Source organism: Manis pentadactyla, chromosome 4, assembly GCF_030020395.1.
Source record: "Manis pentadactyla isolate mManPen7 chromosome 4, mManPen7.hap1, whole genome shotgun sequence".
Classification (NCBI taxonomy): Eukaryota; Metazoa; Chordata; class Mammalia; order Pholidota; family Manidae; genus Manis; species Manis pentadactyla.
The window spans coordinates 146,414,298-146,427,387 of record NC_080022.1 but is presented as its reverse complement, the minus strand read 5'-3'; the positions used below and the strand labels follow the sequence as shown (position 1 = coordinate 146,427,387).

The 13,090-nt window shown below is 50.5% G+C and overlaps 1 pseudogene; it reads left to right on the top strand.

Moving 5' to 3' along the window:
• The first annotated feature begins 923 nt into the window (after positions 1–923).
• LOC130683235 (transcription initiation factor TFIID subunit 10-like) lies at positions 924–1,367 on the top strand (annotated as a pseudogene).
• Positions 1,368–13,090: the final 11,723 nt, after the last annotated feature.

Sequence of the window (13,090 nt, the reverse complement as noted above, 5' to 3'; positions counted from 1 at the left end):
CCGAATGACATTCAGGTATGTCACCTGGCCACAACACAACGGGCATTCTTTTCAAGTGTGCATTATGACATTCACTATGACATCATACCTTGGGCCATAAAACTAATCTTAACAAGTGAAAAATTTCAATTCATACAAAACATTTTCTGATAAGAGGGTAATAAACTTAAAATCAGTAACAAAACAGTCAAAAGCAAAACAACCTCAAGTTTGGAAATTGCATACACTTCTAAGTAACCCATGGGTCAATAAAGATATTTCAAGGGAAAAGAGAAAATAATATGAATTGTGTGAAAATAAAAATATAACATAAAATTTACAGGATTCTTACTCAGAAATTAAGGCACTAAGTCATAGTAGAAAAAGACTCGAAAGAACAATCCAAGCTCCCATCTTAAAATCTAGAAAGGGAAAAGCAAATAAAACCAAAACTAAATATAGAAGGACATACTAAAGACAGAATAGAAATCAATGAAACTAAACAACAAAATCAGTAAAATGAAAGCTAGTTTTTTGCAGAGAAACAAAAGTCAGTACAACTGAAAGAACGGTGCCAAGCTAACCAAAGAAAACAAGAGCAAATTTCCCAAAAGAGGGGATATTACTATATCCCTAAAGACATTAAAAGGATACGGAAATACAATGAACACCTCTAAACTCCTAAATTTGACAAAATAGCTGAAATGGGCAAATTACTTGGTTGTGCTAGTTATTAACTACCAGAACTCACTCAAGAAGAAATAGAAAGCTGCGTCCTGCACCCGGTTGACAAACCGTAGCGGCTGAGGCTCAGACTGCAAAGAAGCACTGGCTTCTACTGCCTGTGCCCCTCAGCACGGCCCTCAGTGCACTGCTGCAAAAAGGAACAAGGCCAGCCCCACAGTGACAGCAGGGGTGTCTGCGGCTGGAGGCGAGCAGGGGGCATGGGAAGCACGGCAGTGCAGGCTGGAGAGCTGGCCGAGCGGAGCGGGGAAGCCATCATTGCGCGGTGCAGCGTCCTCAGAGGGGGCCACTCTCAACACTGCCAATGGAGCGGTGAGGCCGATGGTACCCAGCACACCTCTAGTGGACTTCCTGATTGCAGCTGAAGGATTCCATATCTATATTCCCAGATGTATTGACTGGATACTGCTGCACCATGCTGGCTTTGAGGCCGTGAACGCACATGTAATTCAGCTCATCTCCCTAGCTGCCCATCAATTCATCTCAGATACTGCCCATGATGCCCTGCAACAACACAAAATGAAAGGCACAGCCTCTGGCACCTCCCAAAGCAAAGGCAAAGGCCGCAAGTACATTTAACTATGGAAGACTTGACCCTGGCCCTCAGTGAGTATGACATCAGTGTAAAGAAGCTACACTACTGACAGGATTGGTTTAAAGATGGTGGCAGGAGAGGTGAGACAGAGGCTTCCTCCCAAAACCACATATAGTATGAACATATAATGCAACTAATCCTGAAAGAGCAACAGGAAAGAAGAATCTCTAGGAATGAAAAAATATTGAGAGAACTGTGTGACCAATCCAAACAGAATAATGTTCGTATAGGGGTACCAGAGGAAGAAGAGAAATAAAAAAGGGAAAGTGTCTTTGAGGGGGTAATTGCTGAAAACATCCCCAATCTGGGGATAGTGATAGTCTCTCAGGCAATGGAGGTGCACAGTTCTCACAACACAAGGGACCCAAGGAAGACAACACCAAGACATATAATAATTAAAACGGCAAAGATCAAGGATAAGGACAGACTATCAAAAGCAGCCAAAGAGACTAAAAAGATCACATGCAAAGGAAAACCCATCAGGCTATCATCAGAACTTCTCAGCAGAAACCTTACAGGCCAGAAGGGAGTGGCAGGATACATTTAACGCAATGAAGCGGTAGGAGGGGGCTAGGCCTCTGGTCCCTTCCATCCGACTGCCAACGTGGATAAAAGGGCCTCTCTGCTCACAGAGTGGGAGCAGAACAGAAACAAGCAGACAAGCCCCTGCTGCTAACTAAAGGCCTCCAGGGCCCCCACTGGAGACCGTCTCAGAGGCCAGGCCTGCCATGAAGTCTGAGGAGGGAGGGAGGAGGGAGGGGTAGCAGAGGAGGATCACAGGAGGCAGCCAGGGAGGGGGTCCAGAAAGGAAGGTCTGGAGTCAGCAAAGGCAGCAGAGAAAGAGCAGGGCAGCCAAGGGAAGAAATAAAAGCTGTAGGGAGTGTTGGGGCCGCCAAAGGGAATAGGAAGGGAGTTTTACAAATATATCAGGGGGAAGAAATCCTTGAGAGCCTCCTGGCCCATTAATAAATGAGAAGGGAAATAAAATTAATGATGATGATAAAAATGGCTGAGCTGCTGAAGTGCTTTGTAAAATTGGTCTTTAACAAGGAAAAGAAAAAAAATCCAAGGGATGGGCAATTAGAAAGGGACAGAAGCCTTGTTAATATAGTTGATGAAAGGTAGGAAAGAGAATACTTAGAACAATTGGATAATGCCTACCCAGTCCAAATCACCATGTCCGGATAGAGGCCTTAGGGGCTGAGGGGACTAAACCCTTGGCAGGTATTTTAATTTATATGTATGTATATATATTTTTTGAGGAGGGAGGCAGAATCAGTGAAAATCCAAGAGCTTGGGGCCAAAGAGGGAGCGCAAAGGACGCCATATGTCAAGCTCGAGCTCGCGCACTAGGCCTGGTGCCTTGCGTTGCACGTGTTGTCATTTGACCCCCTGGCGGCCCTGTGTGGTTCCCTGATGAACACATTTTACAGGCAAGGAAATGGAGCCTCTGAGTTCATGTGGCTCTTCAAGATTATTCAGCTAGCAAACGGTGGTGGCAGAATTTGAACCCATGTCTTTCTGATTCCAAAGAAGATTCCTTTCCCTTCCACCAGCTGCTTCCTTTAACTCTCAATATTTGATTCCACACGTCGGAGAGAAATTCACCTACCTGTCAGTGACCCGCTGCTGGTAATCATCCTTCGTCCTGAGGCCCCGGGATTCGGATGATGTAGAGAGAGGCTGTCTGATTTTTGCATGGAGATGTTTAGGGAGGATTTCGGAGTTGGTATGTTGAGGAGAAAGAAATAGGGGGGAGGTTGAGGAAGTGGGCCTGAGGGTAACGGACGTCCGAGCCATCAGGAACGGTCAGGTTCACAAAGTCCGAAGTCCTTAAGGATCACGCCGACGGGAGACGGCGCCTGGGTGGGAGGGGCTTCCTTGGTGGGCGGGGCTTCCCAAGGCAACAGCGTGTGTTGGACCCACAGCCAGGCCTGAGCAACAAGGCTGTTTTCTATGCTTCTTGGCCAAGCCCATTATTTGCCCTTGTCTCTGACTTCTGTCTTTTGGCATCTAAAAACTGGCCTTGACTTTGATTCTCAGCTTTGGTTCTGTCCCCTTCTTTCTGCTTTTGTGCCATAACCCGTGGCTCACATCAGTGGCTTCTTTAATCTCAAATCTCATCTCTGTTGCTGTTTTGTTAACTCTGGTGCTCTGGCGGGGGTGGCTTCAGAGGGTGGGGATGATGGTTGGAGAGGTCTGTAGAACTAGTCTCTCTCCTGCCCCATTGTCATTCTGGGGTCCTGTGCATAGTGTGCTGGGAATCCCTTTGTGATGGATTAATTATTTACTCCCTTCATCTAACCCTTGCCATGGCTTCATTATATATGGAGTTTATGTCCCTGTTTCCTGACTTCAGACTTCACCACATGACTTGCTTTGCTCAATGAGATGTTAGCAATGTGCCAAAATCAAGGACTTGAAATGTGCTTGTGTGGTTGGGTGTGTTCTCTTGCACCCGTGCCACTGCCACGAGATGAGCATGCCCCAGCTAGCCCACTAGTGTAGGATGGATGAGAGACACTTGGAGCAGAGCCCCTCAGCCAACCCCCAGTCTTTCAGGGAGAAACAGAGCTCCCCAGCTGCTGTGGCTTGAAGCAAATTGCTCAACTGAACTTAGACCAGCCAAATTTCAGCTGACCTGAATATTCTCGAAAATAAATGCTTACTATCCTATCCCATTGAGATTTTGTGCTGGTTTTGTTATGCAGCAAGAGCTTACTGAAAGACAGCTGTATCACAGTGTGCTCTGAGAGCTCAGTTCCTATCTAAAATTCCTTTTTACCTCCATTTATTAAAAGTAACAACAAATCACTAAGCACCCACTATGTACCCATTCCCAAGTTAGGCATGATGTGTTTAGAAGTTTTGTTTCCTGTCTTTGAGGAGTTCAGCTTAGCAGATGATTACAAAATACGATCTCAGTGACAACTTCTTGGAGGAAAAAGATCTCTGTCTAGTCTTGGAGGAGGAAGAAATGGAAGAAAGGTGATCAAAGCAGAAAGTAGGGCATGCCCAAAGGTACAAGGGCATGGAATAAGCTGGTACGTTTGTGGGACCCGACTTCCTCTTTGTGCTGGCAGGTTAACCTCAGCATGGAGAGGCAGGCAGAGCCCAGGTCCAGCTCTGAAATTTTACAAGCCCCTGATCAAATGTTTTTATAAACACTGCATCAACAATGGTAATTTATTACCAGATGTTGAAGTCCAAGGATACTCCATTAAATTAAAAAGTGGCACAAGATGTGATAAAACTCAAAGAAACTTAAAGGGAATAAAAGATTCCCGGTACTGCTGCAGAAGCAATAAACAAACAGCATAATCCAGAAATGCCAAAGGCACGGAGGTAATTACACACCGACACCTGCTCCCGGAAGTCAGGCTGGGGTCTGGGAGGCCCGGAAGAGGGCTGCTGACAGCGAGAGCAGGCCCCAGCCCTGACCTCGCCCCACCATACCCAGACCCCTCCGGAGAGGGAGGCACTTCCCTCCGCTTTCCCAGCGTCCCTTCCCTGAGGTTCCTGAGGAGCCCCACTTCCTGCAGCAGGGTGGCTGGGGGGATGTGAGCAGCGTCTCTGGCCATATGGCAGCGAGCATGGCCTCTCCTCTAATCCCCCCCTCTAGGTGTGGGGAGCCCAGCCCACGTGTGTGTGATTTCAGAGTTAATCTGTCCACACTAATTAAACATTGACAGCTGTGAAATATTCACGGGGCACCTTGGCTGACAGGTTACTGTCTCAGGCTCTGAGGGCCGCAGCTCTGCTGATGGGTGCTCCCGACTCTCTCTCATCTAGATGTTTCCAGCTGCTGTGCAGGGTGGCCTTACCTGATAGGAATCTCTCAGCCCCTGGGTCACAGGTGACCTCTCCCCCAGGCCTGGGGCTCCCAGGGTGGCACGGAGAGAATCTGGCCTGGAGGCCAGGAAAGAGGGCTTAACTCAGGGTCGCCGAGAGGCCAGGCAGCATGTCCTCCTGTTGGGACTCCTGAGAGCTTCTTTCCTTTGCAGGCTTCTGTCAGCAGCTCCAAGGCTGGGCTCTGTGAAGGGGCTGGGAGAGAGTCGGCCACCAGATAGAGTGTCTGCTCCCATGAGAGCCCAGTCTGATGTGGGGAGCTGGTCCTGCAAAGGGCCTGGAGCGGGGAGGGGTGGGCTTGTGTGCGGGGAGCAGAGGGGTCCAGGAGGACGCCAGCCAGTCGGGGGAAGGGGGACATTCAGGGCAGCCTATGTAGACTGTGACTTCAGGCGGAAGCCCGAGAGGCAAGCAGGGATCAGGTAAGTCAGTACAAGGGGGTCTGCCCGGAAGGCCTCCTGTCAAGAGCAGGGCGTGAGTGGAGGCCGGGACCAGAGCAGGAGCAGGGCTCCCAGTGCAAGGCGCTCGGGGCAGGGTGGGAGAAGTCAGCATCGCCCGTAGGGATGAGGCTGCACGCTCGCAGGCCCACCAAGGCGTCCAGGCTGCCTTCCATGTCTCTCACCCTCTAGGTCCCTTCATCCATCCACCTCTGCTCCAAGTCCCGTCTGAGGCTCTTCCTGCTCTCCCAGCTGGTCCCAGACCCCTGCTTCCCAAATGACTGGTCACCTCCACCTTCCACCTCCTGTGGGACAGGAGGGGCTGAGGAGGGGAGGGCCAGGAGGGCCAGGGTCAGAGCACAGGTCATGTCCGGAGGCTGGTGGGGAGCACCAGGAAGGAGCTCTTGCTCGCTAGTTGGAGAGCCCGCTCATCGCTGTGTTTCCTTCCGGAGTGGCACATGGCCCTGAAGTGGGGGCCAGCATCTTCTTAGCCCCAGCATCCCTGATGTCTTGAGGAGTGGCTTGTCTCCAGGCAAAGGCAGGGAGCAGATAAGGTCACACCTGTCAGTCAGCATCTAGTCACAGGCCATATGCCAGTGGCTCCCCAGAAACAAAAGGAGGTGTCTGGGGTCCTCCATGCCCTCACTTTCCCTCCAGGCTATGGGTTCCATCTCAGTGCAGGGCCTGGGAGTCTGAGAGGGCCACCTGCCTCCTGCATGGACAGTTCTAGGGGGTGGGGTCCATGTGACCCAGGAGGCATTACCTGAATGACAGGTGTCAGCGTTCTCTTGAGCGCTGAGAACATGCCCTTACTGTACTGGGCCCCTCAGGCTGGGTCCCCACGGCTACGACCCCGAGGCTGGATCCCGAGCCTGGACCCCTGAGACTGCCTGGCACCAGGGACTGGCAAAAGGCACCGCACTGAGCTTTGGGCCCCAGGGAATCTGAGACTCCGGGAAGCTTCCCTTTGGACAATACAAAGGACCGCAGTACTGACAATCGCAACAGTAACTTGTTTTGTTCAGAGCAGGCCATTGTGTTAAGCACTTTGCAGGCATGATTTCATTGAACCCTCATTCAACCCTACCAGCTAGGTAGTTTTATGACCCACATTTCAGAGAAAAGGAAATGGAGGATCAGAGAGGTTGAAAAGCTATTCAGAATCACACAGGAACAGGTGGTGCTGGCATCTGAACCCAGGTGGTCTGACTCTAGAATCCACACCCTCAATTCTATGCCAGTGGTTTTCAAACTTTTCCAAGACAAAAATCACCTGGAAACCTGGTAGAGCGCAGACTGCAGACTTCTCTTCACCCGCTGAACCCAAATCCCCAGGGAAGGGCCTGGGCAGCAGATGGGCCTGGTGGGACCTCCACTGTGCTGGTGCCCTGGGGCTGCTGTTCTTGTCCCCTGGGGATGGGGAGAAGGCTGGGGGGGGAGGTTAGGAACAGAAACCCCTGCCTGAGGACCCCGACTGCTTCAATGTTTAGCAAAGCTTTCTTTAATACACCAGCCTTATTTGGAGCTGCTCATGCAGGTGGGAAGGAATTTGTGTTTCCCTTGGGCCAGAGCTAAAAAGCAGAGGTACTAAGCACTGAGCTGCCCTGATGATGGTGGTGGCAGCAGAAACCAGAGCAGGGGACAAGGGGAGGAGGGGCCCCAGGGCCTAATGTGGGGCCTATTGTTTGGCCACCCACCCACTCTGGGAAAGGAGTCAGACAGCTGTGCTGGAATGTCTCTCTCTAGCTGTGAGGCCTCAGGTAAGCGACACATCGCCTCTGAGTTTCAACATTCCTATCTGCAAAATGGGCTAATAAAATCACTTACCCAACAGTGTTCTAAGCACCACATGAGCGATGGGAAGCGCATGGCGCAGACAGCAGCTACTCTGCCGTAGCACTTGCCACACGGCAGCCACTGTTCAACGTGCTTTACGCATACTAAGTCCCCATTCCTCTAGCAGCCCTACCAGGCTGTTATGATGACTGTCCTCAGTTTCCAGGTATGAAACCACAGCCTAGAGATATTAATGTGCTTATCTGTGGTCTCACAGGCAGGACAGAGTCAAGCAGAGCCCACTCTGTTGGGCCTTATAGTTTATCCTCCTAATCCATCATAGGCATCCAATAAATGTGCCTCTCATGCCTTCCGCTTCGCCCAAACTTCGGGGAGATTCAGTGCTCTGTGTTGGACAAAGGCGCCTCTGCTGCGGGCCATCTCTTTTTAGGAGAACCCGCCGGCCTGAAAGTGGATTTCTCCTCGGTCAGCTCAGGGCTCTTCCACGGAGGACTTGCCCTCATCCCCTCAAGTCCTTAACTCACTCTCACTGCACAACTATTTAATGAGCACTTACCCCGTGCCCTGCCCTGGGGACATAACAGTGGACACTAGCTGTGACCCTAGTGAGACCACAAGGGGGGGACAAAGAAAGGGAATAAACAAGAAACTAACCAAAATGACGTCGTGGTAAGTAGTTACAGCCGTGGGGTGAACTAAGTGGAAATGGCAGGACAGAGACGCCTCCAGGTGCGTTTGAGCCATGACCTGAGTGAGTGACGTGGGGATGGAGAAGAGCGAGCCCGAGGGCTCGGATGGGGCAATGGGAGGCTGGAGTGGCCATCTGCCGGGGTGGAGAAAGACTGGGGTTTGGCCCAGAGGTGGAGGGATGTCAGGAGCTCAGGTTTGGCTGCACTGTTACCCATGCCTATTAATTAGATCTCTGAATGGAGGTGTTGGTAAGCAGTTGGAATAGATTCATGAATTTGGGGAAATTTCTGGATCAGAAATGTGGCTTTGGGAGTTATCAGCATGTAGATGGTATTTAAAATTAGGCACCGAATGAGAGCCCAGGATGGAGAATAGAAAAGAATAGAGGTCTGAGAAGTGAGTCCTGCGGGGTAAGAATATTTACAGGGCAGGGAGGTGATGAGGAACCAGCTAAGGGGACTGGGGCCTTCCTTGTCACCGCAGCCCCCAGAGCCATGGGGGCCCTGGGCCCCCAGAGTTGGGGTCTCCCTGATCTGTGCCTTTCCCGCCTCCAGCTCTGTGCTTTCGGCAGGCCATTCCCGCCCTCCAGTGGTCACGACTGGGAACGCACCCAAGGGTGCTAGCGAGTTAGACATTTCTGGGGTTCTTCTGGGTCATTCTAACTCATTCATTCCGTAGGCAGTTTGTACTAAGCACCTACTCTGCGCGGGGCACTGACCAGTGCAGAAGAGAATAAAATGCTCTCTTGGAATTCACGGCATAAAGGACAAAAACTCATTGGTAAGACAGTGGTTCTCCCTGGGGGTGCTCTTGGTAATGTCTGGAAACATTTTTTCAGTTGTCACAACTGGGTAGAGGCGGTGAGTTGTTACTGGAATCTAGTGAGTAGAGGCCAAGGATCTGCAAAAGATTCTATAATGCACAGGACATACTCCTATAACCAAGAATGTTCTGGCCCCAAATGTCACTAAGTGCGGAGGTTGAGAAGCCCTGAGCAAAGTCACTGTGTCAGGCACTGTAATACAGGTGCTAACCAACTGTTTGGGTGCAGAGGAGAGAGTAATTCTCCTGTCTCTTGGAGGCAGGGAGGGTTTCACTTCGCAGAGGATGTGTGGTTTCAACTTGCCTGGAAGGATGAATAGGCCTTTGCCAAGTAGAAAGGGGAGACGTTAGAAAACTGATGGGAACATAGTAAGATTATGTTACAAAAGGACCTGGCCTTGGGGTGACCGCAGGCCCAGGTGCGTCTGGGACAGCCCAGTCAATGCAAGGTGCTCCAGCACGATTGTCCACAGAGCTCCCTTCCACTCTTAAAGGTGCCCCAGTTCGGGTGATAGATTATGGTCACCCTAGACTCAGCAGGCTCAATGTGGCTGGAATGGGGGCTAGGGGACAAATGGGAGCTGGGTCAGAGGGCCTTGTACAGTAAAGCAGAGGGGCTGGGCCTTAGCAGGGAGCAGTGGGGACCCACTGGTGGTTGCAAGCAGGAGTCTTGTCTCAGGAGACCAGAGTAGAGGCTGCTGTAAGGTCCAGGGTAGGGAGGAAGAGAGTCAGTGAGAGTGGCGCCCCCTTCTCAGCGCCCCTGAGAATCTCAATTCTGGGTGAGGGCTGGAGAGAACATGACCAGGGGCTCCACACACAGAGAACAAACAGAAACCCACCCAGCCAGAGCCACAGGGCCTCCCTCCGCTTCTGGCAGGCCCCCTCCCTGCCTGTCCCAGGCAGAGAGCTGCCTGGGTGGACGCGGAAGCAGGGCCCAGGGGTGCTGGGTGCCGACCTGAGCTCTGCTACTGCTAAGCTACGAGACCTCGGCTGGTCACAGCTTCTCTGGCTTTGGTTTCTCCATTTGCATGAGGAGCGGGTGGACCCTGTCACCTCTAAGGGCCTTCTACTCGTCACCTATGTTCTTGCACATTCTACTCCCGAGCTCGTCCTGGAGGTGGAGTCTGCAGCCAGACAGCCCCCATTCTGGAGCTTTGTGTTCTGATCAGCCTGTGGGACCACTCCCCCTTTCCAGCACTCGGGTCTTTCATGAAATGGGGACAATTCCATCCACTTGGGGAAGGCAGCCCTTCGGCATGTATATCAGGCTCTCAGCTGGGGCATCCCAAGGGGCACACGCTGGGACCTGTGGTTGTGAAGTCCCAAGACACTCCTGCTGGGCCCGTGTCCATCGGAGTGGCTCCAGGGTTCCTCTGCCTCTAGCTGGGCAAAGGGTTAGAGAGGTCCCTCATCTGTCCCTTTTTTCTGAAACTGATTGTGTGGGGGGCGCTGTGGGGATGTCCTCTCTATATATATATCAATGAACATCACACAATGCTTCCTTCCATTTAAAAAACCATGAAGAGAATTTAGAAAATAATGCAAAGGTAAAAGAAAAATGGTCCCACCATCCAAGCTTCAACTTTTGGGTACATTTACATTCTTTGTTTGCCCTGTTCACACAGTTGAATTCATATTGATTCTACAATTTTTTTTCCTTTTCACAGAGTTGAATTCATATTGACTCTACAGTTTCATGCCCTGATTTCACTCACACCATCATAAGAACTTCCCATGTTATTACACACACTTCATAAATGTCATTTTTGAAGGCAGCAAACTCAGTGGACCAGCCCCTGGTTTTTGGACATTTAGACTGTCTCCAAGTTTTCAAAGTTACACATAATGCTTCAAAGAGCAGTTTTGTGTAGGATGGTTTTGAATATTTAGGATGATTTTCTTGGGCTGGAATTTTAGGGACGTTACTGATATGCACACCAGCTGCTCCTGTGGTTGGCTCTTCCATGGTTGGCCAGCCTTGGGGACCCAGGCAAAAGGCTAACAGGTCCCCTTTCCTCTTTCTGTGGTCTTTCTCAAAGTCATTGCTGGTTTCCTATTCTTATTACTCCTTTGTTATTTCTCAAGACTCTCCACTAAAACCCATCACGTTAGCCAGGACCCTCTATCAGTTGAGAGTGAAGAAAAAAATCACATCTCAAACACTATTGATAAAAAATGGATTATATTGGTTCAATACACTGAAAAACCACTCACTTCAGGTATAGCTGGATCCAGGCACTTAGGCATTGGGATCAGGACCTGGATTTTCACTGCTTCCCAGCCAGGTTCTGTGGCTCCATCTTCAGGCCCCCATGCCAGCATTAGTTGCAGCCTTCCCGATTCTAGATCTGCAGCAGAGAGCAAGATTTTCTCCCTGGGAGCTCCTACCTAAACTTCACTGTGATTGGACTAACTTGAGTTGCTTGTTCCCTCCTGCACTAATCACTGTCACCAGAGCTGTGGCCTGACCTTAAGCTTAGAGAACACAGATAGCATGCTTTGCGCCTGGGACAGGGGTTGGCTCTACTTGTCCCTGAGCCCTTAAACTAGGAAAGGTGATCCCTGCAAAACATGCTTGGGGTATGGATTATCACAAGAAAAGGGAGTGGATGCTGGAATGGGGAGCACAAAACAATAGATGGCATTCTGTTCTGGGAAAGGATCTTCTCTCAGAAGCTTAGCATTTTAGACCTGAAGTGTCCTCCAAACACATGACCCTGCTATCCCAGACAAAGAGGAGCCCCTGTGGCAACCTTTCTGAGAGATAGCCATTCCAATTCTGCTTGCATCCCCCTCCTGATAGGCAGCTCACTACTGTCAGGCCAACCTGTCCACCCTGGGACAGCTGTAACCATAAGGGGATTAGTTCTCCTCTACACTGAATGTCCACATCTGTCTAACTGTGCAACCATGACACCAGCCCTGTGGACCCGCCTGAAAGGCCCTCATATATGTATAAACTGGAATCATAGCCATCCCGGGTCTCGTCTTCTCTCGACTGCACAGCCCCTAGACTTTGTTGTTTGTAACACGGCTTCCTGTCTCTGCCGTGATTGGCCTCCTGGGATGTGCCCCTGTCAGTCAGCATAAAGTCAAGAACCGACCTCGAGACTGGGATCTGATACAAGTACACAAATTCATGGCTTTTGGGGAAGTCTTTAGTAAACGACCCAGGTTTCCTCTTTAAAAAGCTGCCCAGCTGTGGGGAGAGTTGGTTCCAGTCTAGGTATCCCAGTTGTTCCTTCCCTTGTGGCTCATGTGAATTGCTCTTTTAACCAGTTTCAGGGCCCTAAAAGCGAAAGTAACAAGCCCAGCCATGTGTTACTTAAAAGGAGATTTATTACATTTAACTAAAAGGATCCTTCTTTTCTGGGAAGAGAACTCTGTGTGCCAGCCACTGGCTGCGTGGCCTCCCCACAAGCCCCTGTTTCTGCCTCTACTGCCCTGGCACTCAGAACTGGTCTCTGCCCTTGGGACAGCATCCAACACATTATGGATCCTGCAGAGCATAGCCCAGATAGCACGTGGACTCATCATTCTGTCTTGGCGACCCTGCAGCATTTTGTGCAACTTTGTGTTTTCCTTTCTGTAGCCCCAGAGTGCTGCCATTCAAAGAGCACCAACTCTCCCTTGTTGGGTGGCCTTCAGCACATGATATCACCATTCCTTCAATTAGCAAAAGCAAGCAAGGAGTCAGTGAAATCATCCCTCGGCTGTATTGGGTCAGAGTCAAGGCTGGGTGGCTGCAGTTTCCAACTCCATTTGCTACTATCTGAGCGGGTTAGGGTAATGCTTGATGCTCTAACAAATAAACCCCAAATTGTACAGTGCCTCGGATATGACAGAAGCTATTTCTTCCCTCTGTTACAGGACTGGTGCGTGATGAGGTCAGCAGGAGACCATTCTTCATGTCATCTCTGGGTCCCAAGCTCCCGGATGCTCTGCCATCTTCAACTAAGGGTTTCCAAGGGCACCCAGGGGGCATCTCAATTTCAGGCAGCTGGAGAGCAGCACTAGCAGAGAGGAGTGTCACTGGCAGTTGCGTATGGGGCAATTTCACAAGCAGCATGTATTTCTGCTCATCTCCCATGGGCTAGAGCAGAACTCAATCACAAAGCTGCATACGACTACAGGAGAGACTGGGAAATAGAGCGATGGGCTAAGAGCAGGATGTAGATTT